This window comes from Pseudophryne corroboree, unplaced genomic scaffold (assembly GCF_028390025.1).
Source record: "Pseudophryne corroboree isolate aPseCor3 unplaced genomic scaffold, aPseCor3.hap2 scaffold_1648, whole genome shotgun sequence".
Lineage (NCBI taxonomy): Eukaryota > Metazoa > Chordata > Amphibia > Anura > Myobatrachidae > Pseudophryne > Pseudophryne corroboree.
Window position 1 is genome coordinate 14,793 of NW_026968283.1, and position 27,408 is coordinate 42,200.

At 45.0% G+C, this 27,408-nt stretch overlaps 3 non-coding genes and 46 pseudogenes across 3 annotated transcripts; all 49 read right to left on the bottom strand.

Moving 5' to 3' along the window:
* Nucleotides 1–71: 71 nt before the first annotated feature.
* On the bottom strand, nt 72–190 carry LOC135001507 (5S ribosomal RNA; annotated as a pseudogene).
* Nucleotides 191–297: 107 nt separating this feature from the next.
* LOC135001513 (5S ribosomal RNA) lies at nt 298–416 on the bottom strand (annotated as a pseudogene).
* Nucleotides 417–523: 107 nt separating this feature from the next.
* On the bottom strand, nt 524–642 carry LOC135001520 (5S ribosomal RNA; annotated as a pseudogene).
* Nucleotides 643–749: 107 nt separating this feature from the next.
* Nucleotides 750–868, bottom strand: LOC135001479 (5S ribosomal RNA; annotated as a pseudogene).
* A 107-nt stretch (nt 869–975) lies between these two features.
* On the bottom strand, nt 976–1,094 carry LOC135001526 (5S ribosomal RNA; annotated as a pseudogene).
* Nucleotides 1,095–1,198: 104 nt separating this feature from the next.
* On the bottom strand, nt 1,199–1,317 carry LOC135001458 (5S ribosomal RNA; annotated as a pseudogene).
* A 107-nt stretch (nt 1,318–1,424) lies between these two features.
* LOC135001524 (5S ribosomal RNA) lies at nt 1,425–1,543 on the bottom strand (annotated as a pseudogene).
* Nucleotides 1,544–1,650: 107 nt separating this feature from the next.
* LOC135001519 (5S ribosomal RNA) lies at nt 1,651–1,769 on the bottom strand (annotated as a pseudogene).
* A 107-nt stretch (nt 1,770–1,876) lies between these two features.
* Nucleotides 1,877–1,995, bottom strand: LOC135001498 (5S ribosomal RNA; annotated as a pseudogene).
* Nucleotides 1,996–2,101: 106 nt separating this feature from the next.
* On the bottom strand, nt 2,102–2,220 carry LOC135001501 (5S ribosomal RNA; annotated as a pseudogene).
* A 107-nt stretch (nt 2,221–2,327) lies between these two features.
* LOC135001502 (5S ribosomal RNA) lies at nt 2,328–2,446 on the bottom strand (annotated as a pseudogene).
* A 107-nt stretch (nt 2,447–2,553) lies between these two features.
* LOC135001462 (5S ribosomal RNA) lies at nt 2,554–2,672 on the bottom strand (annotated as a pseudogene).
* A 107-nt stretch (nt 2,673–2,779) lies between these two features.
* On the bottom strand, nt 2,780–2,898 carry LOC135001474 (5S ribosomal RNA; annotated as a pseudogene).
* Nucleotides 2,899–3,005: 107 nt separating this feature from the next.
* LOC135001484 (5S ribosomal RNA) lies at nt 3,006–3,124 on the bottom strand (annotated as a pseudogene).
* Nucleotides 3,125–3,231: 107 nt separating this feature from the next.
* On the bottom strand, nt 3,232–3,350 carry LOC135001515 (5S ribosomal RNA; annotated as a pseudogene).
* Nucleotides 3,351–3,454: 104 nt separating this feature from the next.
* Nucleotides 3,455–3,573, bottom strand: LOC135001459 (5S ribosomal RNA; annotated as a pseudogene).
* A 107-nt stretch (nt 3,574–3,680) lies between these two features.
* LOC135001503 (5S ribosomal RNA) lies at nt 3,681–3,799 on the bottom strand (annotated as a pseudogene).
* A 107-nt stretch (nt 3,800–3,906) lies between these two features.
* On the bottom strand, nt 3,907–4,025 carry LOC135001516 (5S ribosomal RNA; annotated as a pseudogene).
* A 107-nt stretch (nt 4,026–4,132) lies between these two features.
* LOC135001530 (5S ribosomal RNA) lies at nt 4,133–4,251 on the bottom strand (annotated as a pseudogene).
* A 107-nt stretch (nt 4,252–4,358) lies between these two features.
* LOC135001510 (5S ribosomal RNA) lies at nt 4,359–4,477 on the bottom strand (annotated as a pseudogene).
* Nucleotides 4,478–4,584: 107 nt separating this feature from the next.
* Nucleotides 4,585–4,703, bottom strand: LOC135001448 (5S ribosomal RNA; annotated as a pseudogene).
* A 107-nt stretch (nt 4,704–4,810) lies between these two features.
* Nucleotides 4,811–4,929, bottom strand: LOC135001527 (5S ribosomal RNA; annotated as a pseudogene).
* A 107-nt stretch (nt 4,930–5,036) lies between these two features.
* LOC135001454 (5S ribosomal RNA) lies at nt 5,037–5,155 on the bottom strand (annotated as a pseudogene).
* A 107-nt stretch (nt 5,156–5,262) lies between these two features.
* On the bottom strand, nt 5,263–5,381 carry LOC135001449 (5S ribosomal RNA; annotated as a pseudogene).
* A 107-nt stretch (nt 5,382–5,488) lies between these two features.
* On the bottom strand, nt 5,489–5,607 carry LOC135001531 (5S ribosomal RNA; annotated as a pseudogene).
* Nucleotides 5,608–5,714: 107 nt separating this feature from the next.
* On the bottom strand, nt 5,715–5,833 carry LOC135001534 (5S ribosomal RNA; annotated as a pseudogene).
* A 107-nt stretch (nt 5,834–5,940) lies between these two features.
* On the bottom strand, nt 5,941–6,059 carry LOC135001467 (5S ribosomal RNA; annotated as a pseudogene).
* A 107-nt stretch (nt 6,060–6,166) lies between these two features.
* Nucleotides 6,167–6,285, bottom strand: LOC135001525 (5S ribosomal RNA; annotated as a pseudogene).
* Nucleotides 6,286–6,392: 107 nt separating this feature from the next.
* LOC135001471 (5S ribosomal RNA) lies at nt 6,393–6,511 on the bottom strand (annotated as a pseudogene).
* A 107-nt stretch (nt 6,512–6,618) lies between these two features.
* On the bottom strand, nt 6,619–6,737 carry LOC135001473 (5S ribosomal RNA; annotated as a pseudogene).
* Nucleotides 6,738–6,844: 107 nt separating this feature from the next.
* On the bottom strand, nt 6,845–6,963 carry LOC135001491 (5S ribosomal RNA; annotated as a pseudogene).
* Nucleotides 6,964–7,070: 107 nt separating this feature from the next.
* LOC135001464 (5S ribosomal RNA) lies at nt 7,071–7,189 on the bottom strand (annotated as a pseudogene).
* A 107-nt stretch (nt 7,190–7,296) lies between these two features.
* LOC135001482 (5S ribosomal RNA) lies at nt 7,297–7,415 on the bottom strand (annotated as a pseudogene).
* A 1,194-nt stretch (nt 7,416–8,609) lies between these two features.
* Nucleotides 8,610–8,729, bottom strand: LOC135001472 (5S ribosomal RNA; annotated as a pseudogene).
* Nucleotides 8,730–8,836: 107 nt separating this feature from the next.
* Nucleotides 8,837–8,955, bottom strand: LOC135001481 (5S ribosomal RNA; annotated as a pseudogene).
* Nucleotides 8,956–9,060: 105 nt separating this feature from the next.
* LOC135001453 (5S ribosomal RNA) lies at nt 9,061–9,180 on the bottom strand (annotated as a pseudogene).
* A 107-nt stretch (nt 9,181–9,287) lies between these two features.
* On the bottom strand, nt 9,288–9,406 carry LOC135001499 (5S ribosomal RNA; annotated as a pseudogene).
* A 107-nt stretch (nt 9,407–9,513) lies between these two features.
* Nucleotides 9,514–9,632, bottom strand: LOC135001517 (5S ribosomal RNA). The gene has a single exon (XR_010202936.1). It is a non-coding gene; the product is annotated as a 5S ribosomal RNA (ribosomal RNA).
* Nucleotides 9,633–9,739: 107 nt separating this feature from the next.
* On the bottom strand, nt 9,740–9,858 carry LOC135001511 (5S ribosomal RNA; annotated as a pseudogene).
* Nucleotides 9,859–9,965: 107 nt separating this feature from the next.
* LOC135001457 (5S ribosomal RNA) lies at nt 9,966–10,084 on the bottom strand (annotated as a pseudogene).
* A 107-nt stretch (nt 10,085–10,191) lies between these two features.
* On the bottom strand, nt 10,192–10,310 carry LOC135001455 (5S ribosomal RNA; annotated as a pseudogene).
* A 107-nt stretch (nt 10,311–10,417) lies between these two features.
* On the bottom strand, nt 10,418–10,537 carry LOC135001490 (5S ribosomal RNA; annotated as a pseudogene).
* Nucleotides 10,538–10,644: 107 nt separating this feature from the next.
* LOC135001461 (5S ribosomal RNA) lies at nt 10,645–10,763 on the bottom strand (annotated as a pseudogene).
* Nucleotides 10,764–10,870: 107 nt separating this feature from the next.
* On the bottom strand, nt 10,871–10,989 carry LOC135001446 (5S ribosomal RNA). The gene has a single exon (XR_010202933.1). It is a non-coding gene; the product is annotated as a 5S ribosomal RNA (ribosomal RNA).
* A 107-nt stretch (nt 10,990–11,096) lies between these two features.
* Nucleotides 11,097–11,215, bottom strand: LOC135001447 (5S ribosomal RNA; annotated as a pseudogene).
* Nucleotides 11,216–11,322: 107 nt separating this feature from the next.
* Nucleotides 11,323–11,441, bottom strand: LOC135001532 (5S ribosomal RNA; annotated as a pseudogene).
* A 107-nt stretch (nt 11,442–11,548) lies between these two features.
* LOC135001497 (5S ribosomal RNA) lies at nt 11,549–11,668 on the bottom strand (annotated as a pseudogene).
* A 107-nt stretch (nt 11,669–11,775) lies between these two features.
* Nucleotides 11,776–11,894, bottom strand: LOC135001492 (5S ribosomal RNA; annotated as a pseudogene).
* Nucleotides 11,895–12,001: 107 nt separating this feature from the next.
* LOC135001529 (5S ribosomal RNA) lies at nt 12,002–12,120 on the bottom strand. The gene has a single exon (XR_010202937.1). It is a non-coding gene; the product is annotated as a 5S ribosomal RNA (ribosomal RNA).
* Nucleotides 12,121–27,408: the final 15,288 nt, after the last annotated feature.

Here is a 27,408-nt window from a genome sequence, read left to right on the forward strand (position 1 = left end):
AACTACTGGTACACAAATGAATAAATTTGAAAATGGAATGCCTCAACAGAACGGTGTTGGCAGTATAAAAACACCTACAGCACCTTGTATTCCCAGGTGGTCTACCATCCACGTACTAACCAGGCCCAACACTGCTTAGTTTCCAAGATCAGAGGAGATTGGGTGTATCCAGTGTGGTGTGGCTGTAGATTAAATCAGTTGTTTCTGTTAGAGCTTTTCTACTTCTAACTACTGGTACATAAATGAATAAGTTTGAAAATGGAATGCATCAACAGAACGGTGTTGGCAGTATAAAAATACCTACAGCACCCTGTATTCACATGTGGTTTCCCATCCAAGTAGTAACCAGGTCCAACACTGCTTAGCTTCCAAGATTAGATGAGATTGGGCGTATCCAGTGTGGTATGGCTGTAGATGAGATTTGCGGTTTCTGTTTGAGCTTTTCTACTTATAACTACTGGTACATAAATGAATAAGTTTGAAAATGGAATGCATCAATAGAACGTTGTTGGCAGTATAAAAATTCCTACAGCACCTTGTATTCCCAGGTGGTCACCCATCCAACTACTAACCATGCCCAACACTGCTTAGCTTTCAAGATCAGATGAGATAGGGCGTATCCAGTGTGGTGTGGCTGTAGATGAGTGTTGTTGTTTCTGTTAGAGCTTTTCTTCTTCTAAATACTGGTAAATAAATGAATATGTTTAAAAATAGAATGCATCAACAGAACGGTGTTGGCAGTACAAAAATACTTACAGCACCTTGTGTTCCTAGGTGGTCTCCCTTCCAAGTACTAACCAGGCCCAACACTGCTTAGCTTCCACAACAAGATGAGATTGGGCGTATCCAGTGTGGTGTGCCTGTAAATGAGCTATGTGGTTTCTGTTAGAGCTTTTCTACTTCTAACTACTGGTACATAAATGAATAAGTTTGGAAATGCAATGCATCAACAGAACGGTGTTGGCAGTATAAAAACACCTACAGCAACTTGTATTCCCAGGTGGTCTCCCATCCAAATACTAACCAGGCCCAACACTGCTTAGCTTCCAAGATCAGATTAGATTGGGCATATCCAGTATGGTGTGGCTGTAGATGAGCTTTGCATTTTCTGTTAGAGCTTTTCTACTTCTAACTACTGGTACATAAATGAATAAGTTTGAAAATTGAATACATCAACAAAACAGTGTTGGCATAAAAATACCTACAGCACCTTGTATTACCAGGTGGTCTCCCATCCAAGCACTAACCAGGCCCAACACTGCTTACCTTCCAAAATCAGATGAGATTGGGCGTATCCAGTTTGGTGTGGCTGTAGATGAGCTAAGTGGTTTCTATTAGAGCTTTTCTACTTCTAACTACTGGTACCTAAATGAATAAGTTTGAAAATGGAATGCCTCAACAGAACGGTGTTGGCAGTATAAAAAGACCTACAGCACCTTGTATTCCCAGGTGGTCTCCCATCCAAGTACTAACCAGGTCCAACACTGCTTAGCTTCCAATATCAGAGGAGATTGGGCGTATCCACTGTGGTGTAGCTGTAGACAAAATTTGTTGTTTCTGTTAGAGCTTTTCTACTTCTAACTACTGGTACATAAATGAATAAGTTTGAAAATGGAATGTATTTAAAGAACAGTGTTGGCAGTACAAAAACACATACAGCACCTTGTATTCCCAGGTGGTCTCCCTTCCAAGTACTAACCAGGCCCAACATTGCTTAGCTTTCAAGATCAGATGAGATTGGGCGTATCCAGTGTGGTGTTGCTGTAGATAAGCGTTGTGGTTTATGTTAGAACTTTTCTACTTCTAACTACTGGTACATAAATGAATAAGTTTGAAAATGGAATACCTCAACAGAACGGTGTTGGCAGTATAAAAATACCTACAGCACCTTGTATTCCCAGGTGGTCTCCCATCCAAGTACTAACCAGGGCCAACACTGCTTAGCTTTCAAGATCAGATAAGATTGGGCGTATCCAGTGTGGTGTGGCTGTAGATAAGCATTGTGTATCTGTTAGAGCTTTTCTACTTCTAACTACTGGTACATAAATGAATAAATTTGAAAATGGAATGCCTCAACAGAACGGTGTTGGCAGTATAAAAACACCTACAGCACCTTGTATTCCCAGGTGGTCTACCATCCAAGTACTAACCAGGCCCAACACTGCTTAGTTTCCAAGATCAGAGGAGATTGAGTGTATCCAGTGTGGTGTGGCTGTAGATTAAATCAGTTGTTTCTGTTAGAGCTTTTCTACTTCTAACTACTGGTACATAAATGAGTAAGTTTGAAAATGGAATGCATCAACAGAACGGTGTTGGCAGTATAAAAATACCTACAGCACCCTGTATTCCCATGTGGTTTCCCATCCAAGTAGTAACCAGGTCCAACACTGCTTAACTTCCAAGATTAAATGAGATTGGGCGTATCCAGTGTGGTATGGCTGTAGATGAGATTTGCAGTTTCTGTTTGAGCTTTTCTACTTATAACTACTGGTACATAAATGAATAAGTTTGAAAATGAAATGCATCAATAGAACGGTGTTGGCAGTATAAAAATACCTACAGCACCTTGTATTCACAGGTGGTCTCCCTTTTAAGTACTAACCAGGTCCAACACTGCTTAGTTTCCAAGATCAGATGAGATTGGGCGTATCCTGTGTGGTGTAGCTGTAGATGAGCTTTGTGGATTCTGTTAGAGCTTTTCTACTTCTAACTACTGGTACATAAATGAATAAGTTTGAAAATGGAATGCATCAACAGAACGGTGTTGGCAGTATAAAAATACCTACAGCACCTTGTATTACCAGGTGGTCACCCATCCAACTACTAACCAGGCCCAACACTGCTTAGCTTCCAAGATCAGATGAGATAGGGCGTACCCAGTGTGGTGTGGCTGTAGATGAGTGTTGTTGTTTCTGTTAGAGCTTTTCTTCTTCTAAATACTGGTAAATAAATGAATATGTTTAAAAATAGAATACATCAACAGAACGGTGTTGGCAGTACAAAAATACCTACAGCACCTTGTGCTCCTAGGTGGTCTCCCATCCAAGTACTTACCAGGCCCAACACTGCTAAGCTTCCACGATAAGATGAGATTGGGCGTATCCAGTGTGGTGTGCCTGTAAATGAGCTATGTGGTTTCTGTTAGAGCTTTTCTACTTCTAACTACTGGTACATAAATGAATAAGTTTGGAAATGCAATGCATCAACAGAACGGTGTTGGCAGTATAAAAACACCTACAGCAACTTGTATTCCCAGGTGGTCTCCCATCAAAATACTAACCAGGCCCAACACTGCTTAGCTTCCAAGATCAGATTAGATTGGGCATATCCAGTGTGGTGTGGCTGTAGATGAGCTTTGCATTTTCTGTTAGAGCTTTTCTACTTCTAACTACTGGTACATAAATGAATAAGTTTGAAAATGGAATACATCAACAAAACAGTGTTGGCATAAAAATACCTACAGCACCTTGTATTACCAGGTGGTCTCCCATCCAAGCACTAACCAGGCCCAACACTGCTTACCTTCCAAAATCAGATGAGATTGGGCGTATCCAGTTTGGTGTGGCTGTAGATGAGCTAAGTGGTTTCTATTAGAGCTTTTCTACTTCTAACTACTGGTACATAAATGAATAAGTTTGAAAATGGAATGCCTCAACAGAACGGTGTTAGCAGTATAGAAAGACCTTCAGCACCTTGTATTCCCAGGTGGTCTCCCATCCAAGTACTAACCAGGCCCAACACTGCTTAGCTTCCAAGATCAGAGGAGATTGGGCGTATCCACTGTGGTGTGGCTGTAGACAAAATTTGTTGTTTCTGTTAGAGCTTTTCTACTTCTAACTACTGGTACATAAATGAATAAGTTTGAAAATGGAATGTATTTAAAGAACAGTGTTGGCAGTACAAAAATACATACAGCACCTTGTATTCCCAGGTGGTCTCCCTTCCAAGTACTAACCAGGCCCAACATTGCTTAGCTTTCAAGATCAGATGAGATTGGGCGTATCCAGTGTGGTGTTGCTGTAGATAAGCGTTGTGGTTTCTGTTAGAACTTTTCTACTTCTAACTACTGGTACATAAATGAATAAGTTTGAAAATGGAATACCTCAACAGAACGGTGTTGGCAGTATAAAAATACCTACAGCACCTTGTATTCCCAGGTGGTCTCCCATCCAAGTACTAACCAGGGACAACACTGCTTAGCTTTCAAGATCAGATAAGATTGGGCGTATCCAGTGTGGTGTGGCTGTAGATAAGCATTGTGGTTTCTGTTAGAGCTTTTCTACTTCTAACTACTGGTACATAAATGAATAAATTTGAAAATAGAATGCCTCAACAGAACGGTGTTGGCAGTATAAAAACACCTACAGCACCTTGTATTCCCAGGTGGTCTACCATCCAAGCACTAACCAGGCCCAACACTGCTTAGTTTCCAAGATCAGAGGAGATTGGGTGTATCCAGTGTGGTGTGGCTGTAGATTAAATCAGTTGTTTCTGTTACAGCTTTTCTACTTCTAACTACTGGTACATAAATGAATAAGTTTGAAAATGGAATGCATCAACAGAACGGTGTTGGCAGTATAAAAATACCTACAGCACTTTGTATTCCCATGTGGTTTCCCATCCAAGTAGTAACCAGGTCCAACACTGCTTAGCTTCCAAGATTAAATGAGATTGGGCGTATCCAGTGTGGTATGGCTGTAGATGAAATTTGCGGTTTCTGTTTGAGCTTTTGTACTTATAACTACTGGTACATAAATGAATAAGTTTGAAAATGGAATGCATCATTAGAACGGTGTTGGCAGTATAAAAATACCTACAGCACCTTGTATTCACAGGAGGTCTCCCTTCTAAGTACTAACCAGGTCCAACACTGCTTAGTTTCCAAGATCAGATGAGATTGGGTGTATCCTGTGTGGTGTAGCTGTAGATGAGCTTTGTGGATTCTGTTAGAGCTTTTCTACTTCTAACTACTGGTACATAAATGAATAAATTTGAAAATAGAATGCCTCAACAGAACGGTGTTGGCAGTATAAAAACACCTACAGCACCTTGTATTCCCAGGTGGTCTACCATCCAAGCACTAACCAGGCCCAACACTGCTTAGTTTCCAAGATCAGTGGAGATTGGGTGTATCCAGTGTGGTGTGGCTGTAGATTAAATCAGTTGTTTCTGTTACAGCTTTTCTACTTCTAACTACTGGTACATAAATGAATAAGTTTGAAAATGGAATGCATCAACAGAACGGTGTTGGCAGTATAAAAATACCTACAGCACTTTGTATTCCCATGTGGTTTCCCATCCAAGTAGTAACCAGGTCCAACACTGCTTAGCTTCCAAGATTAAATGAGATTGGGCGTATCCAGTGTGGTATGGCTGTAGATGAAATTTGCGGTTTCTGTTTGAGCTTTTCTACTTATAACTACTGGTACATAAATGAATAAGTTTGAAAATGGAATGCATCATTAGAACGGTGTTGGCAGTATAAAAATACCTACAGCACCTTGTATTCACAGGTGGTCTCCCTTCTAAGTACTAACCAGGTCCAACACTGCTTAGTTTCCAAGATCAGATGAGATTGGGTGTATCCTGTGTGGTGTAGCTGTAGATGAGCTTTGTGGATTCTGTTAGAGCTTTTCTACTTCTAACTACTGGTACATAAATGAATAAGTTTGAAAATGGAATGCATCAACAGAACGGTGTTGGCAGTATAAAAATACCTACAGCACCTTGTATTACCAGGTGGTCACCCATCCAACTACTAACCATGCCCAACACTGCTTAGCTTCCAAGATCAGATGAGATAGGGCGTGTCCAGTGTTGTGTGGCTGTAGATGAGTGTTGTTGTTTCTGTTAGAGCTTTTCTTCTTCTAAATACTGGTAAATAAATGAATATGTTTAAAAATAGAATGCATCAACAGAACGGTGTTGGCAGTACAAAAATACCTACAGCACCTTGTGTTCCTAGGTGGTCTCCCATCCAAGTACTAACCAGGCCCAACACTGCTTAGCTTCCACGATAAGATGAGATTGGGCGTATCCAGTGTGGTGTGCCTGTAAATGAGCTATGTGGTTTCTGTTAGAGCTTTTCTACTTCTAACTACTGGTACATAAATGAATAAGTTTGGAAATGCAATGCATCAACAGAACGGTGTTGGCAGTATAAAAACACCTACAGCAACTTGTATTCCCAGGTGGTCTCCCATCCAAATACTAACCAGGCCCAACACTGCTTAGCTTCCAAGATCAGATTAGATTGAGCATATCCAGTGTGGTGTGGCTGTAGATGAGCTTTGCATTTTCTGTTAGAGCTTTTCTACTTCTAACTACTGGTACATAAATGAATAAGTTTGAAAATGCAATGCATCAACAGAACAGTGTTGGCAGTACAAATATACCTACAGCACCCTGTATTCCCAGGTGGTCTCCCATCCAAGTACTAACCAGGGTCAACACTGCTTAGCTTCCAACATCAGAAGAGATTGAGCGTACCCAGTGTGGTGGGGCTGCAGATGAGTTTTCTGGTTTCTGTTACAGGTTTTCTACTTCTAACTAATTGTACATAAATTAATGATTTAGAAAATGGAATGCATCAACAGAACGGTGTTGGCAGTATAAAAATACCTACAGCACTTTGTGTTCCTAGGTGGTCTCCCATCCAAGTACTAACCAGGACCAACACTGCTTAGCTTCCACGATAAGATGAGATTGGGCGTATCCAGTGTGGTGTGGCTGTAGATGAGCTTCGCTGTTTTTGTTAGAGCTTTTCTACTTCTAACTACTGGTACATAAATGAATAAGTTTGAAAATGGAATGCATCAAAAGAACTGAGTTGGCAGTATAAAAATACCTACAGCACCTTGTATTCCCAGGTGGTCTCCCATCCAAGTACTAACCAGGCCTAACACTGCTTAGCTTCCAAGATCAGATGAGATTGGGCGTATCCAGTGTGGTGTGCCTGTAAATGAGCTATGTGGTTTCTGTTAGAGCTTTTCTACTTCTAACTACTGGTACATAAATGAATAAGTTTGGAAATGCAATGCATCAACAGAACGGTGTTGGCAGTATAAAAACACCTACAGCAACTTGTATTCCCAGGTGGTCTCTCATTCAAATACTAACCAGGCCCAACACTGCTTAGCTTCCAAGATCAGATTAGATTGGGCATATCCAGTGTGGTGTGGCTGTAGATGAGCTTTGCATTTTCTGTTAGAGCTTTTCTACTTCTAACTACTGGTACATAAATGAATAAGTTTGAAAATGCAATGCATCAACAGAACAGTGTTGGCAGTATAAAAATACCTACAGCACCATGCATTCCCAGGGGGTCTCCCAGCCAAATACTAACCAGTCCCAACACTGCTTAGTTTCCAAGATCAGATGAGATTGGGCGTATGCAGTGTGGTGTGGAGGTAGATGAGTTTTGTGGTTTCTGTTAGAGCTTTTCTACTTCTAACTACTGGTATACACAAGGTTAGGTATTTGTGGTGAGCGCTGTTCCTTCCCAAGGACGTGTGCAAAAATTATTTACTCAATGTCCAATTTCTTAAAAATACATTTTTATTTTTATATCCATGATAATTTGGTGACACAATGCACATTATACATGGATTGGACATACATAAAACATGAAATCGTTTGAATAAAATTGATGAATTATTGCACAGACCCTTAATTGTAAACAAATGACAAAACAGTCTATGTGCAAATCATATGATGGTGGAACTTCTGGCTCATACCGTAGGAGGCATGTGGTGTGTGCCTTCGATGTAAATAGGGTTCCAGCTAGCAGCCCAGCAACACACCACACACTTTGCCAATGTAGATGGATATCACAGGTTCCCGGTGAGAGTCCAAGAAGGTCACAGTCCCATTAATAGTACGGCACTATTAATGGGACTGTGACCTTCTTGGAAAGGCACACACCACATGCCTCCTACGGTATGAGCCAGAAGTTCCACCATCATATGATTTGCACATAGACTGTTTTGTAATTTGTTTACAATTAAGGGTCTGTGCAATAATTCATCAATTTTATTCAAACGATTTCATGTTTTATGTATGTCCAATCCATGTATAATGTGCATTGTGTCACCAAATTATCATGGATATAAAAATAAAAATGTCTTTTTAAGAAATTGGACATTGAGTAAATAATTTTTGCACACGTCCTTGGGAAGGAACAGCGCTCACCACAAATACCTAACCTTGTGTATGCCATAATCCTTGACATTGATGTTAGTGTCTTTTTGGTATTTTAATGGTTTGCGGCATATTCCTCTCCCAAAGTGCGCAATAATCCACCTAAATTTCTTCTAACTACTGGTACATAAATGAATAAGATTGAAAATGGAATGCATCAACAGAACAGTGTTGGCAGTATAAACATAACTACAGCACCTTGTATTCCCAGGTGGTCTCCCATCCAAGTACTAACCAGGCACAACTCTGCATAGCTTCCAAGAGTAGATGAGATTGTGCGTATCCAGTGTGGTGCTGCTGTAGATGAGCTTTGAAGTTTCTGTTAGAGCTTTTCTACTTCTAACCACTGGTACATAAATAAATGTTTAAAAATGGAATGCATCAACAGAACGGTGTTAGCAGTATAAAAACACCTACAGCACCTTGTATTTTTAGGTGGTCTCCCATCCAAGTACTAACCAGGCCCAACACTGCTTAGTTTCCAAGATCAGAAGAGATTGGGTGGTAACCAGTGTGGTGTGGCTGTATATGAGCTTTGCGGTTTCTGTTAGAGCTTTTCTACTTCTAACTACTGGTACATAAATGAATAAGATTGAAAATGGAATGCATCAACAGAACAGTGTTGGCAGTATAAACATAACTACAGCACCTTGTATTCCCAGGTGGTCTCCCATCCAAGTACTAACCAGGCACAACTCTGCATAGCTTCCAAGAGCAGATGAGATTGTGCGTATCCAGTGTGGTGCTGCTGTAGATGAGCTTTGAAGTTTCTGTTAGAGCTTTTCTACTTCTAACCACTGGTACATAAATAAATGTTTAAAAATGGAATGCATCAACAGAACAGTGTTAGCAGTATAAAAACACCTACAGCACCTTGTATTTTTAGGTGGTCTCCCATCCAAGTACTAACCAGGCCCAACACTGCTTAGCTTCCAAGATCAGAAGAGATTGGGTGGTATCCAGTGTGGTGTGGCTGTATATGAGCTTTGTGGTTTCTGTTAGAGCTTTTCTACTTCTAACTACTGGTACATAAATGAATAAGTTTGAAAATGGAATGCATCAACAGAACGGTGTTTTTAGTATAAAAATACCTACAGCACCTTGAATTCCCAGGTGGTCTCCCATCCAAGTACTAACAAGGAACAACACTGCTTAGCTTCCAAGATCAGATGAGATTGGGCATATCCAGTGGGGTGTGGCTGTAGACAAGCTTCATGGTTTCTGTTAGAGCTTTTCTACTTCTAACTACTGGTACATAAATTAATAAGTTTGAAAATGGAATGCATCAACAGAACGGTGTTGGCAGTATAAAAATACCGACAGCACCTTGTATTCCCAGGTGGTCCCCCATCCAAGTACTAACCAGGCCCAACACTGCTTAGCTTCCAAAATCAGATGAGATTGGGCGTATCCAGTGTGGTGTGGCTGTAGATGAGCTTTGTTGTTTCTGTTAGAGCTTTTCTACTTCTAACTACTGGTACATAAATGAATAAGTTTGAAAATGGAATGCATCAACAGAACAGTGTTGGCAGTGTAAAAATACCTACAGCACCTTGTATTCTCAGGTGGTCTCCCATCCAAGTACTAACCAGGCCCAACACTGCTTAGCTTCCAAGATCAGAAGAGATTGGGGGGATCCAGTTTGGTGTGGCTGTATATGAGCTTTGTGGTTTTTGTTAGAGCTTTTCTACTTCTAACTACTGGTACATAAATGAATAAGTTTGAAAATGGAATGCATCAACAGAATGATGTTGGCAGTATAAAAATACCTACAGCACCTTGTAATCTCAGGTGGTCTCCCATCCAAGTACTAACCAGGCCCAACACTGATTTGCTTTCAAGATCAGATGAGATTGGGCATATCCAGTGTGGTGCGGCTGTAGATGAGCTGTGTAGTTTCTGTTAGAGCTTTTCTACTTCTAACTACTGGTACATAAATGAATAAGTTTGAAAATGGAATGCATCAACAGAACGGTGTTGGCAGTATTAAAATACCTACAGCACCTTGTATTCCCAGGGGGTCTCCCAGCCAAGTACTAACCATGCCCAACACTGCTTAGCTTCCATGACCAGATGAGATTGGGCGTATCTAGTGTGGTGTGGCTGTAGATGAGTTTTGTTGTTTCTTTTAGAGCTTTTCTACTTCTAACTACTGGTACATAAATGAATAAATTTGAAAATGGAATGCATCAACAGAACGGTGTTGGCAGTATAAAAATACCTACAGCACCTTGTATTCCCAGGTGGTCTCCCATCCAAGTACTAACCAGGCCCAACACTGCTTAGCTTCCAAGATCAGAAGAGATTGGGTGGTATCCAGTGTGGTGTGGCTGTATATGAGCTTTGCGGTTTCTGTTAGAGCTTTTCTACTTCTAACTACTGGTACATAAATGAATAAGTTTGAAAATGGAATGCATCAACAAAACGGTGTTTTCAGTATAAAAATACCTACAGCACCTTGTATTCCCAGGTGGTCTCCCATCCAAGTACTAACAATGAAAAACACTGCTTAGCTTCCAAGATCAGATGAGATTGGGCATATCCAGTGTGGTGTGGCTGTAGACAAGCTTCATGGTTTCTGTTAGAGCTTTTCTACTTCTAACTACTGGTACATAAATGAATAAGTTTGAAAATGGAATGCATCAACAGAACGGTGTTGGCAGTATAAAAATACCTACAGCACCTTGTACTCCCAGGTGGTCTCCCATCCAAGTACTAACCAGGCCCAACACTGCTTAGCTTCCAAGATCAGATGAGATTGGGCGTATCCAGTGTGGTGTGGCTGTAGATGAGCTTTGTTGTTTCTGTTAGAGCTTTTCTACTTCTAACTACTGGTACATAAATGAATAAGTTTGAAAATGGAATGCATCAACAGAACGGTGTTGGCAGTATAAAAATACCTACAGCACCTTGTATTCCCAGGTGGTCTCCCATCCAAGTACTAACCAGGCCCATCACTGCTTAGCTTCCAAGATCAGAAGAGATTGGGGGGATCCAGTTTGGTGTAGCTGTATATACGCTTTGCGGTTTTTGTTAGAGCTTTTCTACTTCTAACTACTGGTACATAAATTAATAAGTTTGAAAATGGAATGCCTCAACAGAATGATGTTGGCAGTATAAAAATACCTACAGCACCTTGTAATCTCAGGTGGTCTCCCATCCAAGTACTAACCAGGCCCAACACTGCTTTGCTTTCAAGATCAGATGAGATTGGGCATATCCAGTGTGGTGCGGCTGTAGATGAGCTGTGTAGTTTCTGTTAGAGCTTTTCTACTTCTAACTACTGGTACATAAATGAATAAGTTTGAAAATGGAATGCATCAACAGAACGGTGTTGGCAGTATTAAAATACCTACAGCACCTTGTATTCCCAGGTGGTCTCCCATCAAAGTACTAACCAGGCCCAACACTGCTTAGCTTCCAAGATCAGAAGAGATTGGGTGGTATCCAGTGTGGTGTGGCTGTATATGAGCTTTGCTGTTTCTTTTAGAGCTTTTCTACTTCTAACTACTGGTACATAAATGAATAAATTTGAAAATGGAATGCATCAACAGAACGGTGTTTTCAGTATAAAAATACCTACAGCACCTTGTATTCTCAGGTGGTCTCCCATCCAAGTACTAACAAGGAACAACACTGCTTAGCTTCCAAGATCAGATGAGATTGGGCATATCCAGTGTGGTGTGGCTGTAGACAAGCTTCATGGTTTCTGTTAGAGCTTTTCTACTTCTAACTACTGGTACATAAATGAATAAGTTTGAAAATGGAATGTATTAACAGAACGGTGTTGGCAGTATAAAAATACCTACAGCACCTTGTATTCCCAGGTGGTCTCCCATCCAAGTACTAACCAGGAACAACACTGCTTAACTTCCAAGATCAGATGAGATTGGGCATATCCAGTGTGGTATGGCTGTAGATGAGCTTTGTTGTTTCTGTTAGAGCTTTTCTACTTCTAACTACTGGTACATAAATGAATTAGTTTGAAAATGGAATGCATCAACAGAACGGTGTTGGCAGAATAAAAATACCTACAGCAGTTTCTGTTAGAGCTTTTCTACTTCTAACTACTGGTACATAAGTGAATAAGTTTTGAAAATGGAATGCATCAACAGAACGGTGTTGGCAGTATAAAAATACCTACAGCACCTTGTTTTCCCAGGTGGTCTCCCATCCAAGTACTAACCAGGGTTGCCTTGTGTGAAATCCGGCCCTGATGTACAGCGAAAACATAAAAAAAACGAATATGAGTAGTACGTTCAAGATACTATTTTCCTTTTGATTCCACCTTTGTGAGTCACACATAAAGGAAAGTGCTTGAAGAACAGAGAGCCACCGTCAAAGGGGTGGTCTCCTATGAAAAACAAGGATACCATTGATGGGGTGTAGCATGGTATGCCTGCTGTCAGGGACCCGGCGCACAGTATACCGGTGCCGGAATCCCGACAGCCGGCATACCAACACCGTTCCTCCCTCTTGGTGGTCCACGACCCCCCTGTAGGGAAATTGATAGCATTGTGCACGCAGTGCACCACCGTGCCCGCAGCGAGCCCACAAGTGGCTCATTTGCACTCGCCACGCTGTCGGTTTGCCGGCGGTAGGGATTCCAGCACCAATATGCTGTGTGCTGGGACCCTGACAGCCGGCATACCATGCTACACCCGGTCAAAGGTATCATTGTATTTCATAGGAGATATACCTGCCTTAATTTCTCGGGAACACTTAAAAAAAGTGAAAGAGGGCATACCCCACTCACTATGAGGTGTATCTTGTGCACATAAAGGTTTCTTTTCAACAAAGCGCATTTCATCAGAACCAGGGCCATCTATTCATATGGGCTCAATGGGCACTTGCCCAAGGGCTCCAGGAATATAAGGGCCCTAGGCTGATTGCTGAGGGTCCCCTCTTTCTGGGAGTACCAGATTTTTGAAAATTGAGCAAGGGGAACCAGAGATATCCGACTTCAAAGCAGTGGTCCCCATCTGTTTGACTTATAGTTTTTCTGAGGGTATACTCCATAAGCTGGGACTCCCCCCTTTTGGTTGACACTGGCAGCTTGTCTCTACTATGCCCAGAACCAGAGACATCTGCCTTCCAGCAGCTGGTCCCTGCTCTAGCTCTGCATGTCTGGTATACAGTTTTATATTTTCATTGGTGGATTGCTCTGGCTTCTGAACTCTGATCCCCAAGTCCCCAATACCTCCTTAAAGGTGAGACTCTTTAGTGTTTTTATCCCATTCAAAGCTAAGAAATCTATTTCCAGGAACTGGAGATATCTGCAGTCAAGCAAGCTGCCATCTCACCGGAAAATGTAGAATATTAAGCCCACTCCACTATCCACCCCTCCCCTGCGTGTTAAACACCCCCTACCACCCTGGAAATCATGTACCAGGGCCCCTTCATTCGGCCCAATGCCCCCTTATACAGTTTAGTGTTCCCTCCGCCGCATCTGTGCAGTAAAGGATTAATTAGCAGAAATTACTGCTCCAGGTCCTACATGTTGAGCTGAAGATAGAACACCCCCTACTGCCCACGGGACATCAAAGCTGCTGCTGCTAGCACCCCCAACCCCTACAGCTGGAGGATAGGTAGGGGCCCCAGTGCATTGTCGTGCCCAGGGGCCCACACTACTGTTAAGACAGCCCTGATTAGAACAGTAAGCCTACCCCAACATTGTAACTAGAAATCTTTCTTTCGTATGAAGGATTCATTTCCTTCCCCAGTTTACAAAGTTCTATTTTTTGTCCTCCCTAATGTCCCGCATTGAATTGGGCTTTCTACAGGAGTAAAAATTCCAAAAAGGTATTCATTTTAAAATAATTTTTTTAGTAACACTGTTGCCCTAAAAATGAGCTAAAAACATACAATATTAACAGTCCCTAAAAAATTATGTTGGTGCAAGAAAACAGAATAAACAGTCCTGTCTTGAAGGTAAGATGGAACTAATGTTCAATGTGCTTGAACTGGTGGGGGGGGGGGGGGGGGGGAAGACAGTCACTTCCGCCTCCGAGTCATTTAGATTCAATAGGAACCTTTGTCAAGGAGTGTGGGGAACCCTATATTTATCTACCCGGCAGCCAATAAAGATTCCCTGGAAATAACATGTAGTCATCCTATCTTCAATATAAATTATACACAGCCTAAAGGGACGTCCTTAACTGGAATGACTTTGGTATGCCGTCCAAAGTCAGTAGTGATGTAGTAGTTACTAATCTCTATCCGTGCTTTTTTAGTGTAGTGTAGTTTCTCTGAAATCGTGCGTCTCTATGGGGCTAATTCAGACCTGATCGTTGCTGTGCATTTTCGCACAGCAGTGATCATGTCTGAACTGCGCATGCATCGGTGCCGCAGTGCGCCGGCACATGCCAGACAGCCGACGGCTGTCTCAGCCCAGTGATCGCCTCTACCTGATTGACAGGCAGAGGTGGTCACTGGGCGGGAGGGGACTGGCCGGTGGTGTTTGGCTGCGGTCTGGGCAAAGCAGGTGTGCCCGGACCATTGGGGGGTCGGGCCGCGGGGGCTGGGTGACGTGACACGCAGCTGCTGAGACCCTCACAGCGATGGGTAGCTCCCTGCCAGCGCGCAGGAGCTGCACTGGTGAGGAGCTACTCTTCAAATACAAAAGCATTGCCGCCGTGCGATGCTTTTGTACTTGTGCGACGGGGCAGGGTCTGACATGCGGGGCGTCCCCCGCATGTCAGGGAAGCTGATCGTAGATGTGCTAGATTTAGCACATCTACGATCAGATCTGAATTACCCCCCATATGTCTCGATGAAGATGCAAATGCACACACAAACCCCGATTATCGATAATGTACGCATGCGCACCAAGCACAAAAAAAAACCACAATATGCATGCGTCAAAACGCATTGTGCGAAGCAGTCTGACATGCGTGCGTACGCACAGCAGTACGCACAGAAACACGTACACAAGTACGGGGAATGGGAGGACTTGGGTGTGCCTCCATAACATGCACATAGAGTATATTAGCAAACCTCTGTAGGACAAATGCAGTGGGTAAACATCGATAGTCTGCTCCTATAAACTAGTTGAGCAGGTGTTAGCAAGTATTCTGTTCACTGATTAATAAGCAATCATTGTTTACATTACAAACATTACCTTCTCAACCCCCAAAAAACACATATAGGTTAAATGTTTTTTTCCAAAACATACCAGTGTTTTCAATGAACACTAAGCTTTTTTTGTAAACAGTACTAAAATAACATCTCTGCAAAAAAGGAGATTTATGGTAAGAACTTACCGTTGTTAAATCTCTTTCTGCGAGGTACACTGGATTCCACAGGGAATTACATTGGGGTGTAGAGTTGGATCTTGATGCGAGGCACCAACAGGCTAAAAGCTTTGACTGTTCCCAGGATGCATAGCGCCGCCTCCTCTATATCCCCGCCTCCAGGCACTGGAGCTCAGTTTTGTTAACCAGTCCAATGCAGTAGCAGGTAAAAGAGACAACAATAGTTAGTAGCCAAAGACAACCACATTCTCACGACAGGAGAAGGTACCAGCGGCTAATGCCATACAAACCCAAAGAAGCTAAGTGCGTCAGGGTGGGCGCCCTGTGGAATCCAGTGTACCTTGCAGAAAGAGATTTAACAATGGTAAGTTCTTACCATAAAACTCTTTTTCTGCAGCGGTATACACTGTGATTCCACAGGGAATTACATCGGGGATGTCCTAAAGCAGTTCCTCATGGGAGGGGATGCACTGTAGCGGGCACAAGAATCCGGCGTCCAAAGGAGGCATCCTGGGAGGTGGAAATATCAAAGGCATAGAACCTGATGAACGTGTTCACTGAGGACCACGTAGCCACCTTGCACAATTGTTCTAGGGACGCGCCACGGCGGGCCGCCCAAGAAGGTCCAACAGACCGAGTAGAATGGGCCTTGATAATAGCAGGAGCTGGAAGTCCAGCCTGTACATAAGCTTGTGCAATCACTATTCTAATCCATCTGGCCAAGGTCTGCTTATTCACAGGCTAGCCACGTTTGTGAAAAACAAAAAAGGACAAAGAGAGAATCAGATCTCCTAAGAGAGGCGGTTCTCTTCACATATATACGAGAGCCCGTACCACATCCAAAGACCCTTCTTTGGAGGACAAACCAGGAGAGATAAAGGCCGGAACCACAATCTCTTGGTTAAGGTGGAAAGACGACACCACCTTAGGCAGACAACCAGGGTGAGTTCTAAGAACTGCACGGTCACGGTGAAAAATCAGAAAGGGTGACCGATAGGACAAGGCACCCAAGTCTGAAACCCTTCTACCAGAGGCAATAGCCAGCAAAAATAAGACCTTAAGTGTAAGCTATTTAAGGTCCACAGACTCAAGAGGTTCAAACGGAGACTCTTGTAGGGCATCCAAAACAACCGACAAATCCCAAGGAGCCACAGGATGAACATAGGGAGGTTGAATCCGTAAAACACCCTGAGTGAAAGTATGAACGTCAGGCAGAGTTGCAATTTTTCTCTGAAACCATTCCGACAGGGCTGAAATATCAATCTTGAGGGAGGCAAGACGAAGGCCTAAGTCCAGGCCCTATTGCAGAAAAGCCAAAAGTTTGGCAGTACTGAACTTGTACGCATCATAATTCTTTGCCGCACACCAGGTGAAGAATTTGAGACCCTATAATAAATCCAAGTCGAAGCTGGTTAACGGGCCTTCAACATAGTTTGAACGACCGCCTCAGAAAATCCCTTGGTCCTCAGAACTGAAGCTTCAAGAGCCATGCCGTCAAAGCCAGTCGGGCCAGATCCTGGTATACACAAGGGCCCTGAACGAGGAAGTCTGGGCGTTGCGGAAGTAGAAGAGGATGCTCTAACGAGAGACGCTGCAGGTATGAGAACCAATGCCGTCTGGGCCACGCTGGAGCGATTAGAAGTATTAAAGCTCCTTCTTGCTTGAACTTCCTTATTACCCTGGGCAGGAGTGACACTGGAGGGAACATGTATGGCTGCCGAAAGTTCCATGGAATTGCCAGTGCATCCACAAACGCTGCTGGAGGATCCCTTGTCCTTGTTCCGAAGACCGGAACCTTGTGATTGTGAAGAGACGCCATCAGGTCTACATCTGGTAGGCCCCACCTGTGCACTAGGAGTTGAAAGACTTCCGGATGAAGGCTCCACTCTCCGGCGTGTACGTCCTTAAGATCTGAGGAAGTCCGCTTCCCAGTTGAGGATCCCCGGAATGAACACTGCCGATATGGCTGGCAGATGGCGTTCCGCCCATAGAAGAATCTTTGACACTTCCCGTATCGCCATGCGGCTTCGAGTGCCACCTTGATGATTTATGTATGTCACCGTGGTGGCGTTGTCCGACTGTACTTGAACAGGCCTATTCTGTACCAGAGGCAGGGCCAGTTTCAGAGCATTGAACACTGCCCTCAACTCCAGAATGTTTATCGGGAGGAGAGATTCCTCTCTGGTCCACTGACCTGGAAGAGAGTGTTGCTCCAACACTGCACCCCATCCCTGCAGAGTGGTATTCGTTGTTAAGAGGACCCAGTTGGAGATCCAGTGTCACAACTGAGGGTTTTGGCTGACAGGAGAAAGCCTCAGTTGTAGGGGCTGAGAGGAACTTAAACCGGGGAGGTTTAATCAGACCCCTGGACATGTAAGTGTTAAAAGAAAACCCGAAGGTGTGACCAGGACAACCAGGTAAAAGTCAAAATAAAAGTTTATTAACAGACTCCGTGTAAACAAACAGTATTCAAGGTAAATAATGGCAATGATAAATAATATGATTCCTGGAGCACTCTGACCATGAAATGGTTACACATGACACTGGTAGGTAAGAACAGCTGTTACAGTCCTTAGATGGAATAACCTTACCAGGCCTGGCTGTAGTAGTGAAGATATCCAAGGAACATGCCAGTAGATGGAACAGATGAAGTTGGTAACTTGAATCAGCTGTTTTAATTGCTGGATGGAACCAGCCAGGTGGTAAGACACGGAGTGGATGCGGAATGGAATCAGCCAGATAATAAAGTCACTGAATGAATGTTGGGTGGAACCAGCCAGGTGATGAAACACGGAGTGAATATAGTAAGATGCTAGGGAGCGTGGAAACAGAGGAATTGAAGGATGATTACCGGTGGTAGTGGATACTGCTGGAAGCAGATGAAATAGCTGGAAGCTGGTAACTGGTTCAGCCACGGAGGACTGCAGAGTCAGGCTGCACCGCAGGATGGTAGGCAGGTGCAAGTCTCTTTGGTGGATGCTGTAGACAGGAGCTGGAACCTGGAAACACAACCACAGGAGAGAGACTGGAATAAGGTATGACAAACAAAGCACTGACCATTTGCTGGCCCAGGCACAGGATACTTATACCTGCAGCAATGCAGGTATTGGCTGGGCAATTATGCAGATCTCCAGGCAGTGGATTGGAGGAACTGAAGCATGTGATTGAATCCAACATGGCTGCGCCCATGTTAGAACTTGGAGGGAAAACTGGTTTAGGAAACCATGTGGAAACATAACTGCAATGGCGGCGCCGGCCGCAGAGGACAGGAGACGCCAGACTGAGAAATGTATGCTGATACTCGTGGATGACAACGGAGGCCGCGGCAGGCATGGAACACCACACTGACAACCTGCACCTATAACACAGGAGCAGCGGCGGAGGCCGCGGAGAACGGGAGACGCCATGCAGGATTCAAACATGGCGCCGCTGTGACAGCATCTCAGCGTGACAGGAGGAATGTGCAGTATGTGGACACAGATGAGATCCGGCCTTGGAACGCTGAGCGAGCCTCAGGAGACATCTGAAAGGCAGGTAATGGCGTCCAGATACCCGGATCGTGACAGCACCCCCCCTTTAGGAGTGGCCCCAGGACGCTTCTTAGGCTTTAGAGGAAACTTCGAGTGGAAATTCCGGACCAAGGCAGGAGCATGGACATCAGACGCATTGGTCCAAGAGCGTTCTTCAGGACCATAGCCCTTCCAGTCAATAAGATACTGCAACTGACCATAACGGAAACGTGAGTCCAGAATCTTGGCCACCTCATACTCAACTCCCCGTTGAGTCTGAACTTTAGGAGCTGGAGGAAGTGCAGAATGAAACCGATTCAGGATCAGCGGTTTCAACAGAGAAACATGGAATGTCCTGGGTATTTTCAAGAAGGGAGGTAACTGGAGTCTGTAAGCAACAGGATTGATGACTTGTTCAATTTTAAAAGGACCGATGTAACGAGGAGCAAATTTCATGCTGGGATCTCTCAACCTCAAATTCTTCGTGGACAACCATACTCGATCACCCACCTTGAGAGCAGGAACCGCTCTATGCTTCCTATCGGCAAACTTCTTGTACCTAAATGAGGCTTTAAGCAGGGCTGCGCGGACATTCTTCCAGTTGTTTGAAAACGGACGCAAGGTGACATCCACTGCTGGAACAGAAGTTGCTGGAAGCGGTTGGAATTCTGGAACCTTAGGGTGAAATCCATAGTTGATGAAGAATGGTGTTGAGGAGGATGAGGAATGGTATTGATTGTTGTGGCTAAACTCAGCCCAAGGAAGGAGTTGAACCCAGTCATCTTGGGAGGAAGACACATAAATGCGGAGGAAGGCCTGCAAGTCCTGATTCACCCTCTCGGTTTGACCATTGGTCTGAGGATGGTAAGCTGTAGAAAACTTTAACTTGACTTGGAGGGCTTGACACAAACTTCGCCAAAATTTGGCTACAAATTGTACTCCACGATCGGAGATGATCTCTTCAGGAAGACCGTGAAGTCGGAAGATCTCTTGGATAAACACTTGGGCCAACTTGGAAGCTGATGGGAGACCGGTGAGGGGTATGAAATGTGCCATCTTGGTGAACCGGTCAACTACCACCCAGATGGTATTAAACTTATTGCATATAGGCAGATCTGTAACAAAGTCCATCGACAAATGGGTCCACGGTCGACTGGGAACAGATAATGGAACCAGTTGCCCCGCAGGAGACTGGCGGGGAACTTTGTGTTGGGCACACTTTGGGCAAGAGGCAATAAACTCCTTGACGTCCTTCTTCAGAGTTGGCCACCAGTAGGACCTAGAGATAAACTCGAGGGTTTTCTGAATGCATGTATGTCCGGCAAAACGGGAAGCATGGGCCCAATGCATGAGCTTCTTCCTTAACACCGGCTTCACAAAACTTTTCCCTGGTGGGGGCGTAGAGTCCATCCCTACCGTGGAGAATGCCAACGGATTAATAATAGGATGCTTATCTGAAGACTCTGACTCGTTTTCTTGCTCCCAAGAGCAGGAAAGGGCATCGGCCTTGCGATTCTGAGAGCCCGGACAGAACTGGAGTTTAAAGTCGAACCTGGAAAAGAAAAGTGCCCATCTGGCCTGACGGGGGTTAAGACATTGTGCGCCTTTCAGGTATAAAAGATTCTTGTGGTCAGTAAGTATCGTGATTGAATGAGAAGCTCCCTCCAACAGATATCTCCACTCCTCAAGAGCGAGCTTGATGGCTAGCAACTCCTGGTCGCCAATGGCATAGTTGCGCTCAGCTGGGGAGAACTTCCGGGAGAAGAAACTGCAGGGATGTAGATGGCCATCTTTAGCCCTTTGGGATAACACCATTCCTACTCCAACGGAGGAGGCATCCACCTCTAAGATGAAAGGAGAGTCGGTGTCGGGCTGTTTCAGAACTGGTGCAGAGATGAAACGTTGTTTTAGAAGATGAAAAGCTTGCGTAGCTTCTTCAGACCACTTGGACGGGTTAGCACCCTTCTTGGTTAATGCAGTGATAGGCGCCACAATGGTGGAAAAGTCTCGTATGAACTTTCTGTTATAATTGGCGAACCCTAAGAACCTCTGGACCCCTTTGAGGGTTAAGGGTATCGGCCAATTCTGGATTGCTTGTAGTTTCTCAGGATCCATCTCTAGTCCGGAACCGGACACAATGTAAACTAGGAACGGAATGGATTTAACTTCAAAGACACATTTCTCCAATTTGCAATAAAGATGATTGACTCGGAGACGGGACAGAACCTCCTTTACCCAGAAACGATGTTCCTCTAGATTATTGGCAAAGATGAGGATATCATCTAGATAAACCACGACATGGTTATGTCTCTGACACATAAGATGTCTCTGAAGATCTCATTCACGAAATGCTGGAAGACAGCTGGAGCATTGCTCAATCCGAAGGGCATGACGAGGTACTCATAATGTCCATCACGGGTGTTAAAAGCGGTCTTCCACTCGTCACCCTCATGGATCCGGATGAGATTGTAGGCACCCCTCAAATCCAACTTTGCAAAGATGGTTGCTCCGCTGACTCTATCGAAGAGCTCTGTAATCAAAGGTAAAGGATACCGGTTCTTGACGGTAATGTCGTTCAGACCTCTGTAATCGATGCACGGTCGCAGACCACCGTCCTTCTTCTTAACGAAGAAGAAGCCTGCTCCAACTGGAGAAGAAGAAGGTCGGATAAAACCTTTCGCCAGGTTCTCTTTGATGTACTCCTCCATGGAGTGCGTCTCAGGCAGAGACAACGGGTAAGTTCGGCCTCGAGGTGGAACCTTCCCTGGAATGAGATCAATTGGGCAGTCCCATTCTCTATGAGGAGGAAGGATATCAGTAGAAGCCTTACTGAACACATCCGTGTAGTCTTGATATGGAGGAGGTGGAACATCAGACGACCTGGGGAAAGAAGAACAAACAGGAAGCACTTTGGACAAACAAGTCTTAGCACAGGAGGGACCCCATGCTAGTATTTGCGTAGTCGTCCAGTCAATCGACGGATTGTGGAGACTGAGCCATGGAAGGCCCAAAACCACTGGATGCGTGGCTCTTGGAATCACTAGAAAGGAAATAAATTCTGCATGAAGAACTCCCACTCTCAGACGAACTGGTAGAGTCCTTAGAGAAATAACTGCGTCAAAAATCTTGCTTCCATCTACTGCAGTTAAGGAGACGGACGAAGGAAGTCTCTCGGTGGGTAGGGACCACCGTTTAACATAAGCTTCGGTTATGAAATTCCCAGCTGCTCCGGAATCAAGGAGGGCAATGACGTTCCTGTAATGTTGAGCAATTTAGAGCGAGACTGGGAGATTACAATCATGAGGAGATGGAGAGGAGATCATTACTCCTAGCCGGCCCTCTCCTTGGCGAGCTAGGATTTGGAGTTTCCCGGACGTTTAGGACAGGCATTGATAATGTGAAACGGAGCTGCACAATAGAGACAGAGAGACACAGAGAGACGTCTTCGGCACTCAGCGGGAGATAGACGGGAACGGCCAATTTGCATGGGCTCATCCTTGGATGGAGACGGTTGACGAAGAGGAGGAGCAGAAGATTTTGGAGCAGACGATCTTCCTCGCTCGGTTGCTCTCTGTGTGAAACGTAGATCAACCTTCGTGCAAAGAGAAATTAGCTCATCCAACTTAGAGGGCAAGTCTCTGGTAGCTAACTCATCCTTGATGCATTCTGATAAGCCATGCCAGAATGCAGCATACAGGGCCTCGTCGTTCCATGCCAGTTCGGATGCCAGGATTTTGAACTGTATGAGATACTGTCCCACAGTACGTGTTCCCTGGCGTAAATGGAGAATCTCAGATGAAGCAGAGGTTACCCGGCCTGGCTCGTCGAAGATGCGCCTGAATGTTGCCACAAAGTCCATATAGGAGGACAGCAGGGGATCAGACTTCTCCCATAAAGGTGATGCCCAGTCAAGGGCTGAGCCACTGAGAAGGGAAATGATATAGGCAATTTTAGTACGGTCGCTGGGGAAATTGCCAGGCTGAAGCTCAAAGTGGATTTCGCATTGGTTAAGAAATCCCCTGCAGAACCTTGGAGATCCGTCAAACTTTGCTGGCGTTGGGAGATGAAGACGTGGAATGGAAATGGGTAAGGTGGGTGGGGTTACAGCTGGTGTCACTGTAGTGGACGCACCGGACGTGCCAGGTCCACGGAGGGTCGTTTTAATCCCATTCAGCCGCGTAGAGAGATCCTGGAGACAGCGGATGATGTGGCCTTGTGCAGCCTCCTGATGTTCGAGTCTGGCTGCCAGTTCTTGCATCGGCCTAGCCGCTTGATCCTGGTCTCCGGCTGGATTCATATGGTCAGTGCTTACTGTCACAACTGAGGGTTTTGGCTGACAGGAGAAAGCCTCAGTTGTAGGGGCTGAGAGGAACTTAAACCGGGGAGGTTTAATCAGACACCTGGACATGTAAGTGTTAAAAGGAAACCCGAAGGTGTGACCAGGACAACCAGGTAAAAGTCAAAATAAAAGTTTATTAACAGACTCCGTGTAAACAAACAGCATTCAAGGTAAATAATGGCAATGATAAATAATATGATTCCTGGAGCACTCTGACCATGAAATGGTTACACAGGACACTGGTAGGTAAGAACAGCTGTTGCAGTCCTTAGATGGAATAACCTTACCAAGCCTGGCTGTAGTAGTGAAGATATCCAAGGAACATGCCAGTAGATGGAACAGATGAAGTTGGTAACTTGAATCAGCTGTTGTAATTGCTGGATGGAACCAGCCAGGTGGTAAGACACGGAGTGGATGCGGAATGGAATCAGCCAGATGATAAAGTCACTGAATGAATGCTGGGTGGAACCAGCCAGGTGATGAAACATGGAGTGAATATAGTAAGATGCTAGGGAGCGTGGAAACAGAGGAATTGAAGGATGATTACCGGTGGTAGCGGATACTGCTGGAAGCAGATGAAATAGCTGGAAGCTGGAAACTGGATCAGCCATGGAGGACTGCAGAGTCAGGCTGCACCGCAGGATGGTAGGCAGGTGCGGGTCTCTTTGGTGGATGCTGGAGACAGGAGCTGGAACCTGGAAACACAACCACAGGAGAGAGACTGGAACAAGGTATGACAAACAAAGCACTGACCATTTGCTGGCCCAGGCACAGGATACTTATACCTGCAGCAATGCAGGTATTGGCTGGGCAATTATGCAGATCTCCAGGCAGTGGATTGGAGGAACTGAAGCATGTGATTGAATCCAACATGGCTGCGCCCATGTTAGAACTTGGAGGGAAAACTGGTTTAGGAAACCATGTGGAAACATAACTGCAATGGCGGCGCCGGCCGCAGAGGACAGGAGACGCCAGACTGAGAAATGTATGCTGATACTCGTGGATGACAACGGAGGCCGCGGCAGGCATGGAACACCACACTGACAACCTGCACCTATAACACAGGAGCGGCGGCAGAGGCCGCGGAGAACGGGAGACGCCATGCAGGATTCAAACATGGCGCCGCTGTGACAGCATCTCAGCGTGACAGGAGGAATGTGCAGTATGTGGACACAGATGAGATCCGGCCTTGGAACGCTGAGCGAGCCTCAGGAGACATCTGAAAGGCAGGTAATGGCGTCCAGATACCCGGATCGTGACATCCAGAAGGGACGACCCCCCCGCTTAATCGTTGGTCCTGTAGCCACCAGCCCAGTGACATGCAAACCTCCGGAGTAAAGGAGATCATGTGAGTCCTGATCTGGTGAGGCATGCCGTCCCACTTGGAAAGGATTAACCTCTGCAAAGGGCGGGAATGAAATTGAGCGTACTTTACCATGTCGAAAGCCGACACCATGAGGCCTAGTAATTGCATTGCCGAGTGTAGCGACACATGTGGGCGAGATAGGAAGCACCTTATTTTTGTCCTGAGGTTTCAGGACTTTCTCCAGAAATAAGAACAACCATTGGTTGTGTGTGTCCAGTAATGCCCCCAGGTGCACCATGCTCTCAGCAGGGACCAGCGAAGATTTCTTCCAGTTGATGAGCCACCCATGGTCTTGTAGGAATTGGACCGTCAGTTCCAGATGACAGAAGAGAACCTCTGGGGAGTTTGCCAGGATCAACAAGTCGTCGAGATACGGCAGGATCCTGATACTTTGATGGCAGAGCAGAGCCGTCATGACCTTGGTGAAGATTCTCGGAGCCGTGGTCAGACCAAAAGGTAAGGCCTGGAATTTAAAATGTAGGTTGCCAATAGCAAACCACAGTATTGCTGATGCGACATGGCAATAGGTATATGTAGGTAAACATCCTGTATGTCCAGGGATACCATATAGTCCATGGGCTACAAGGCCAGAACAATAGAGTGAAGAGTTTCCATACGGAATTTGGATACCTTCACAAATTTGTCCAATGATTTGGGTGGGTCGGGAGGAACCATTCGGTTTCAGAATAGTACCCCCTGCCTCTCTGAGCCAGAGGCACCGGCACTATCACTCCTGTGTCCAGGAGGCATTACACCACCAAATGGAGAGCTTTTGCTTTTAACAGATCCGAAGGGATGTTTGTCGAGCAAAACTGGCAAGGGGGACGTTTCTTGAAAGAGATGGCGTATCCATGAGTGACGACTTCCCTTACCCAGGCATCTGAAGTGGTCTGTAACCATACCTGGGCAAACCGTAGAAGTCGGCCTCCCACCCTGGGGTCCCCTAGGGGGAGGCCCACCCCGTTATGCAGCAGTCTTGTCTGGTTTGGAAGCAGGCAGACGGGCAGCCCAGGAACATATAGGTTTGTGCTTAGAGGTTTTGGAAGTGCGAGCCTGTTTCGGGTACGCCTGACCGTTTGCTTTACTTGGAGGTCGTAAGGAATGAAAGGTGGTACTTCTAGCCTTCAGAGCCAAAGGATTAGCACTCGGCAGACATGCAGTTTTAGCAGATGCTAAGTCAGCAACAATCTTGTTCAGATTTTCGCCAAAAGGATATCTCCATTAAAGGGGATCTCCTCCAAGGTCTTTTTAGAGTCCAGATCCACAGACCAGGGCCATAACCACAGAAACCGGCGAGCCAGAATGGACGTTGTAGATGCTTTGGCTGCCAAGACACCGGCCTCAGAGGCCGCCTCCTGAATGTAATGACCCGCAAGGGTGTAAATAGACTTCAAGCAACCCTCCACGCGCTTTTCTGTCAGTTCCTTCAGAGAGGTGACGATAGTAACAGGCAGAGTAGATGACACCACCAGACGTGCGACATGTGAGTCCACCGGCGGTGGTGTTTCCTAAATTTTACTTAACTCTGCAGCGAGAGGATAATGAGCTAGCATCCTTTTAGACAGGGAGAATTTCTTTCCTGGAGTCTCCCAGGATTCCTGACGTATGTCAACTAAATGGTCAGAATGTGGCAAAACTAATTTAGTGACCTTCTGACGCTTGAATTTATCGGGTTTCTTAGACGTATCTGGAGGTTCAGAATCATCATTATCAATCTGAAGAATCAGTTTGATAGCCTCCAAGAGGTCAGGAACATCCACCTGTGTAATAGATTCCCCATCAGAAGCATCTGCATCAGTGTCTGAGGGGTCAGTATATACACCATCTTCATCAGATGAAGTATCCGAAACATGCGTGGATTGTGAGGAAGTAATGGCCCGCTTAGATGACCCCTTGGTCCTAGGAGGGCGAGGGTTAGGTTTTTATTTAACCAAAGACTGATTTAATTGCTGCAGCTGAGTGGACAGTGTATCTGCCCATGGTGGATTAACTGCAGGGACAATATGTGGCTGCAATGGCACAGGAGGTCCCACAGGGGGCGCAAGTCTCATTACTAGCGTAGTCAGTAGATTGGAAAAAGCAGCCCAAGGTGGGTCTTGGTGTGCCACCGGTGCTGCAGACTGACTGAGGGGTATAGGACCCCCAGTACCTGGACCCACAGCTGGAATATTTTCCTCAGATAAATCCGTGGCGTGGCGTCAGCACTGCATGACGCAGGATAAGCCACGGATCTCCCGCCCTGTACAGCAGACATAATTTGGAAACATAGCCTTAGGGCGTAACGGTACAATATAGCCAGACAAATTACCTGACAAAAAACCCTGTGGAGTGTGACTGTAAATGCAGAGTACAAACAGAGGATTTAAGTGGTATATGGTGACTGAAATACACAGAGAAAAATACCAAAGTAGTATATCCTGTGAACACTATAGATATATAGAACCCTGATGCACTTAGCCCCCTTCAGGGTGCAGAATATAAGGATAGCAATATGTGTGAGAAACACGGAATAGGAACCACTCAGCAGCTATTGGCACACACAGTCACATGTACAATGCAGAAATTATTACAAACAACAATAAAACTGCACTGGACTAGCAATACTAAGTAAAGCTATGTATGTATACAGATATAACAATGCACAGTAAATACTGGATGTATATCACAGGATACTTGTCCTAAATATCCTTGTAGTTATGCACTTTTTCTTAACTAACACTGTCTAAATGACATGTAGAATAC